Source organism: Botryllus schlosseri, chromosome 10 (assembly GCF_051294905.1).
Source record: "Botryllus schlosseri isolate E-star chromosome 10, Bs_hap1, whole genome shotgun sequence".
NCBI classification, from domain to species: domain Eukaryota; kingdom Metazoa; phylum Chordata; class Ascidiacea; order Stolidobranchia; family Styelidae; genus Botryllus; species Botryllus schlosseri.
This window is the reverse complement of record NC_137245.1, coordinates 12,066,881-12,075,310: the sequence shown is the minus strand read 5'-3', so window position 1 is coordinate 12,075,310 and position 8,430 is coordinate 12,066,881.

Genomic DNA, 8,430 nt, shown 5'->3' with positions numbered 1-8,430 from the left:
AGACTTCAGGTGGTAACCGCCTTTGTTACGTATGCGGTTGCCGTATTCAGAAACCTGTAGGTTACTTTCTCGATTGTGTAAGGGTATTTTATATGGAAAAAATGGCTACCACATATTCTACGGGGACCGTGAGCTCGCTGTAAAATGAACTAAAACTTCGGAAAGCTTCTACGGAAGGAAATAAGGCTGATTTGATAACTAGGTAAGAATGTGAAATTGTCAACTAAATGTCGGCTACCAGCTCAGCACCAGAAGTTTTCGAAGTTTTAGTTCATTTTATAGCGAGCTCACGGTCCACGTAGAATATGTTGCAGCCATTATTTCCATATAAAATACCCTTACACAATCGAGAAAGTAACCACCTACAGGTTTCTGATAACGGCAACCGCGTACGTAACAACGGCGGTTACCACCTAAAGTCTGGCGACACCAAGTGGTTTGATGGACCCCATTGCAGAATTTATGGCCTTTGATTGTTCCGCATCAATCTTGAGCGGATGAGTTAAGAGTGAGCTTTTCTCCGATCGTGTTCTAATGAATCTAGGATCATGCTGATTGAGGGGCGTGCTTAGGGTGGTGGTGACGTCATATTTTGTGTTACGATTGTTCGCTGTTCTTTTGAATTCTCTACTAGTTGCTGACGTTTACCCCTGACGAGTATCAGCCGAAAATATCCGTGTTCATTTCAATATGAATAGACTATTCAATTGTTTCTACTTGAGTAGTAATTATAATGAAATGTAACTAGCTAACTCTGATGCTCTCTTTTCGATGGATGTTTCCATCACGTCGGTGATGGTGCTCTTAGTCTATCTAGGTCAGCGGTTCCCAACCAGGGGTCCGCGAAGCCTTTTCAGGGGGTCCGCAAAGCATCAAAATATTTGATAACCTAATCTGTATTTTTTTTAAATTGGGAAAATCATGAGGCAGTTTCGCTTCATTACATAGTAAAAGTCCAGAGCTCACATACACAATATGGCCGTCTGAGATGAAATATTAGGCTACTGTGCAGACTCATTTTAATTGATAAATGGCCAATAGCCCACCGATTCAAACATTTTGCTGTTTAGAGATGTTTTGTTGGGGAAAATGGGAAAGAAAAGTTGGATGAGTAAGGTTAATCACGACGACTTCAAAATGTTTACAAAAATCCACTTTCTCCTGTGATGCACATCCATTTTTTCAAATAACTTCAAGATAACCTGCTGGATAAAAATGACCAGGCTTGACGTGATATGTTCATTAAAAAATGTGTTTGTCAATTTTGGTGCCATATTTGTCGCGATCATATCCAAATGAGTCGTCGGAAGCGTTCCGTGTGATTATTACATTCGCCACCTTCTATATTTGTGGAAATGGATTTTGGCACTCGTTCATGTCAAATCGAAGGCGCGGATTTTCAAGACACGGCCACTTATTTCAAAGTATGCAGTTGCAGAATTCGCTTAGAAATAATAGAAGTCAACCCAATTTCTACACGAATAATATGATTTTATTTTCAAGAAAAATCATTTTGTTGATGTTTATCACTAAGTCTATACAGTAATCATTTTGCACAAGACATCTGACGATTGCACGATAATTGAGCTAAATTTGAACTAAATCTTCGTGGGGGTCCGCGGAGTCCGTCACGGTCCGAAAGGGGTCCGCGAAGACAAAAAGGTTGAGAACCAGAATCTAGGTAAATGAGGAAAGCACTTTTTATTTTGGAACATGCCAGTAGGTTTTCATCTGCTCACTCTTCTAGTGGTTACGTTTCTGCACTATATCAAAATTAACCGATTAATTCAAAGTTGAAATACGAACTGTTTATACTTTCTGACATGTAGAAAGTAGTTTTTTGCTTGAACACGATAATTTGGCAAGGGAAAACTTATAACAACTTCGTATACAAATCCCAGAAGGATTTTTCAATGAAAACGACGGGTCAGACGACAGATTACACAAACGCAAATCGTGGACAGACTGAACAAATGTAATAGCAGACAAAGATGAATATGCTAGTCTCAAAGATTAAGCCATGCCGGTGTAAGTACGAACTGAACGTAAGGCGAAACTGCGAACGGCTCATTAAATCAGTGCTTGAAGGTATGTCAGATTAGGGATGTCACATACCTACTACGCTGGTCAACTTCTTTTATGGTTCTTACAGTCTTAGTTGAAAATGGCTTCATTTTCCCACGGGGACATCAGATGAAGTAGGGGAGATGTGGTACCGATGGATCAAAAATTTCAAAATGATCTCTGGCCCTCAAATCTTCTGCTGAGAATAGCAGATCTTTTGCTGTCTCGACACTTCGATACAAGCTCTACCTATCGCGGACATTTACATGAATATCCACCTTTTCAAAAAATATTTATAAACGTTTAAAATTTGTTGCTTGAACGTGTAATCGGTCCCCACCCCGTGGGTCCAAAGGCACTCGACCATGGGACCTATGAGACATACGCTCAAAAACTCAAATTTGTTAACTTGTTTTGTTGTGTACTACAAGCTAAGCTACAGCAAGCCAATGAAGAATGTTTCGTCGCGACCTTCAAGAATAAAATAGATTATATCAACTCAAATGTTGGCCTAAAATCATGTTTTGATTTACGCCTAAACTTACAAAATTAATGCCACATATACATACCCGCAAATCTACACCTTGACTTTCAAATACCTAGTAATAGCGATAAAACACCACAGGTAACTATGGGTTCAGACATGGGGTGATTACTTCACGAATGTAATCGATTGCGATTACGATTACTTGTGAATCCCGCGATTACGATTACGATTACGATTACAGCAAAATCAGGAAGTAGGGGAGATGTGGTACCGATGGATCACTGGGACCGAAAATACTTTGAAAATTCTCTATGATAATTCCATGATTACACTCCGTGAACTTGTCTACAATTGCATGCTGGCAAAATCTTTCCTCACATACAAAAAAATTCGACGTGCGCGAGCTATGGGGTCTCTCACAGATGTTTTTTTTGTTTTGGGGGGTGTAAAGTAAATTTAGATCGACATATACATTTTTCTTTGTAACCTTCAACGCGAACAAACCAGCAATCATTTTTATTGTGAAGTGTAGGGCTTGTATCAGGCTATATATTGGCACCTACTATTTTTTTCAGTACTTTCCTTGAGTGGAATTTTTTTCGATTCAAGTATAAAATTCGTATGGTGGGGACCGATGATACAATAGCCAAATCAAGCAAAATAATCAAGCATACTAATCATGAAACAAATGAAACATGCCTACGTACAGAAGATCTTTATGTAATAATTGCATATGATGTTTTATCGCTATAACGAGGTATTTGTAAGTCACACTGTCGATTTTCGGGCAATATGTATGTACACTAAAATTAATAAATCCGAGCCTAAATCGAAACGTGATTTTATGACAACATTTGAGTTAATATTTATTCTATGTTTTGACGGTTGCGATCAAACATTCTTCTTTGGCTTGCTGTAGCTTAGATTATAATACTGAGCAAGAAAAGTTGTCACATCTGAGTTTTTTAGGGTATATGTGTCATAGGTCCCCGGGTCGTGTGCCATTGGACCCACCGGGTGGGGACCGATGACACGTTCGAGCAACAAATTTGGAACGTCCATAAATATTTTTTGAAAAGACGGATATTCATGTATATGTGCGCGATAGGTAGAGCTTGTATCAAAGTGCTGAGCCAGCAAAAGATCTGCTGTTTTCGGCTGAACATTTTGGGGCCAGCGATCATTTTCCAATTTTTGATCCATCGGTACCACATGTCCCCTAGTCGATTACGATTACGATTACATTTCAAAAGTAATCACGATTACTCACGATTACATTTGTTTGGCTTCTAATATATTGGAGATATTGGAAGACAATATAAGGCTTGCGATGAAGATGAGGTCTAATGAGATATCATCTTTCTTTATAAATGATACGTCATTTGCTTGTTACGTCATAATGCACCCATTGCCCAACTATATGCAGGACTATTCGTCGCAGCCTACGATTTGCATTCTTGTCAGGTCCGTAACTGCCACACCCCAAACTCCCCAATACGACTGGGAGCGAGCTCTAAGGGGACTCAAAAGTATTTCGTAAATCAACATAAATTATTATAAAGTATTTGCAAGAGAGTTAATTAACTTGAAAATTTTCTTCGAGCTAATGTCTCTAAATAGCTTGATTTTGAAATGCATACCTCTCCCCCTCAAGAAAAAAAGCATGCATAATTTATAAGAATATGCATTTCGGTGGCCGTCATTACCCCGGTACGACACACCAAAAGACGTATGCCAACATGCAACTCCACAAAGTGTGCTACAAAAGTATGACCTTGGCCAAAACTTTGGGTATGTGACCATTGTCAGTAGCCGCGCTCTGTGGGCGTGACGAATAATCCGGTCCCTCCAATCTGAGCCCCAACAATGCAAATGCTAGCAGGGGTACTCACAGAAGAATGAAGACATGACAATTTGTGTGTGCGTCTCACAAAAATTTTCTTATAGTCTGCTACGTTTGGGCGAGTGCAGTATCTTTTGATTATATAAAAGGCGGGAGGTCACGAATTAACAACATACAATAAAGTAATATTATAACAACATACCAGATGCTATAATTATGAATTACGTGCCCCCAGCTCTACCGGTAAATCTGAATGAATAGCAACATAATGCAATTACCAATATTAAGGCGAAATTCAGTGATCAACTTGAAAACTGACCACCATGGGGCCCCAATACCCAGGGTTGTAATGACTCGAGTCGCGATTTTTTGGTGACTAGACTTGACTCGAGTCAATTTTTGTATTGACTCGACTTGTACTCGAGTCATTTTGCATGAATCGAACCAAGTCATATGACCCGAGACTAGAACGGCCTAGACGGACATTCCATGTAACTTCGAAGAAAAGTAAAGTTACCACATTATTTGTATTTCGTCTATCATCATGCAGTCCTGGTACATGGAAATAGGGCCGTAAACTGATAAAACTGATAAAAATTACTATATTATGAATACGATCCATTCTATATCACTCGAGCAGAGTTGAAAAAAGTGGGTAAAACCGGATTGATCTGAAAACTGATCTGTGAACATAACGACTTGTAGTCGAGTCAAACACTATGACTCGGACTCGAGCCTATACTAGCTGACTCTTGGACTCGGACTTGACTCGGGGGTGAATTGAAAATGACTCGACCTGACTCGTGTCAAAACTATAAAAGTGATATTGACTTGTGACTCGTAACATTGTGACTTGGTTACAACCCTACCAATCCCAACGATTGGAGTGGGGGACGAATTGCTGTTTTGGTCTGATTGTACCTACAACCCACGCTAACATGGTGTATAAGCGGATGGCTATGGCGACAGGTATAAATGTCGAGTGAAGAATTGTGAAATAACGATTGGCGCCCGTTTCAAGTAGAGTCATATGAGAATAAGATAAAGTGAACTTAAAATTCTACCTTCCACTTAATACAGATACTGCAAGGTGCCGTTACGAGAAACGGCACGGTTATGATATATATCAGCAGCTGTTGCTTTTAAGCATCGTAATGTTTTATTTGACGTACGTATACTACATAGATAGGCCTACTGCTCGCCAAGCAGCAACGGTCAAACTGCGTATATCTATGCATACCCAAGCATCAATGCAGAAGTTACTATTAGAAACCAGGCAGAGTGGTGATTATTATCCTGCTGCGAGGTAGTGGCGTCTGGAGCGTATTGATAACCTGATATACAGCATGGCTTACACTGTTCTAATAATCACATAACAATGTACATCGAATATATATTTACTACGTGTGAATACTTCTTACGCAAGGACGAGCAAAGCTAATGCTTCTGACGTAATAATGAGAAGTGTGGCGTTTGAAAATCAACCGTGTGCGCTATCAATAACCTGGTAGAATATCTCTTCCTGGTTCACGAATGTTCGGTTATGTCATATTCATTGTACAAATAAAAAGTAATCGTCCTTTCACAAAGAAATCGATTAGATATGCGAAGTAGTCGATTACGATTACGATTACTTTGGATTTTTTTCGAATGTAATCGATTGCGATTACGATTACTTGAAAATGCTGTAATCATCGTAATCGATTACGATTACTAATCGCGATTACCCCATGTCTGTATGGGTTACAGCCTATAAATATGTAAGCGAGTTTCTGTTAAGTGATTAGTTGGTCCATCTATTTTGCTTGATTTGGCTATGGTACCATAGGTCCCCCACCCCATAAATATTGTAATTGACTTGACAGTCCACTCGAGGAAGGTGTTGATTCAATAAATATGTGTCATTATATACCCTGATACAAGCCCTATACTTCACATCAAAAATTGTGGCAGGTTTGTTAGTCTGAAAGGTGATATAGAAAAATGCAAATGTCGATCCAAATTTACTTTACGCCCCCTAAGACGTAAACCATTCGTCACAGACCCCATAACTTGAGCTGGTCGATTTTTTTGCATGTAAGGACAGATTCTACCAGCATGTAATTGTAGACAAATTCACGGAGTGTAATCATGAAATTATCATGGATAATTTTTCAAGTATTTCCGGTCCCAGTGATCCATCGGTACCACATCTCCCCTACCTTTGATCTGTGTATTCTGGTGTGAACTGATTACCACTGCTCCCGCAGTCCAGGATAATAAGAGGATATTAATTGGGTTATATTCTCCATCTGAAGTCAAGTCATACACAATGTACAATGCGATAAGACACGATGCGATGTGATGAACAGATAGGACGATGTCGAACGACACGCATGCAGTTGCGATCCTTTTAATCTAAAATCCACCTGGGCCTAGAGTGTCCGATGTCACGCAGTGCTTTTCGATCTTGAACTTGTTGAGGCCGCGGCCCTCTCTACTGCTGGTTCTTTCCATTCCTTGTGAGTGCTTTCTTTCGTTGGGTCTTTTACTGGGCTTTTTTGTCGCCGTAAGAAAGGCAGCGGCGGGGGAGAGGAGCCCAGATAAACCTCCGACGGAAATCGAACTGCATCCGCCAGATTGGTGGGCGCTTACCACTACGCTATCTCCCCGTCCATTCGACAACTTCCTATCTTTTCATTGTATCGCAGTGTTGCAGGCTTTTGAAATGATGAAATTGTTAATAGAAGTTCTACTTTAGAACTGACACTGTGGTCCGGTGTCAACAGATTACAATGTCATAACCATTAAAAGTTTACTACATTTTAGAAATACAAAACAAAGTACAAAACGACATGGAATAAAGTGAGAGAGCGAGAGAGAGAGAGTAACAAAGTAAAATTGTGTCGCAACTCATAACTAGACGTTGAAGAATTACATTACTTGACAAAATGAAATTACTTGACAAAATTTTTAGCCAAATATAAGCTTCAACAAAGTCCAGGAAAAGATAACGTGAGAAAATTACGAGATGCGTCTGAACCGCGGTCCGCCGTTTACATTGCAAATTTTGTAATAGTCTGCCGGTCCGCAGTTCCGCTCGGTCCGCTGTTTAGTATTACATGTTTCGCTGTTCCGCGGTCCGCCGTTTAGTATTGAGCTATTTTGTTACGGTCCGCTCGGTACGCAGCTCCGCTTGGTCCGCCGTTTAGTATCGCAAGTTCCGCTAGTTCCGCAGTCCGCTCGTTCCGCCGTTTAGAGTTACCCGCAGGAACTTCAAATGTCTTCGTGCATCGTGGCTGGCGTGGTAATGACCGACACCGAAATGCCTACTTCTATTTTCCATAATTATGCGCGTATTTTTTCGTGGGGAAGTCGTCAAAGCATGATGTGTAATTTATGTTCATTCACCGAAATAATTTAGGCCACCCTTCGATTGTGGCTTTGGGTTGCAGCAGTTACGGTCCTGCTAAGAGGTCAAATCCAGTCGGTCTTTTCGGACTTTAGTATTGGAAATATTTCGCGATACAATCTCCAGGACAACTCGACAATAATAAACCATATAATAAGTGTATGTGGTATATTCAGGGTCAAATCTAGGTTGTTATAAAAACAATCGGGTACGGTCTCACATCTGCGATTGGCAATACGGACAAATTCATGGTATTGGATTTTGTTTTAGTGCTTTTTGTGACTAAGTAAGTTAACTGAGAATGGGATGCATATATCTGCTCAGATTGAATATAGTACTGTACCCAGTTAATAATTTTACCTTGAATGTATTCCAAATAAAGCAACTCATATTTTTTAACGTCAATGTGAGATTGTGGACCACAACACTCGATAGTATCATCCTTTATGATACGATGAAGAAATATTCTGACGATTTAATTATGTAGCTCTCAAATACAAGTATATTTAGTTATTCCTTTCGTGCACAAAGCTTCAAAACATATTTTATGTACAAGGGGCTCTCTCTCACAAAAGTGATATACACTGTCTCCTTCGCTATCCACGCGGTGTGCGCTGCAGGATATAATACCTATTTCGAAACATT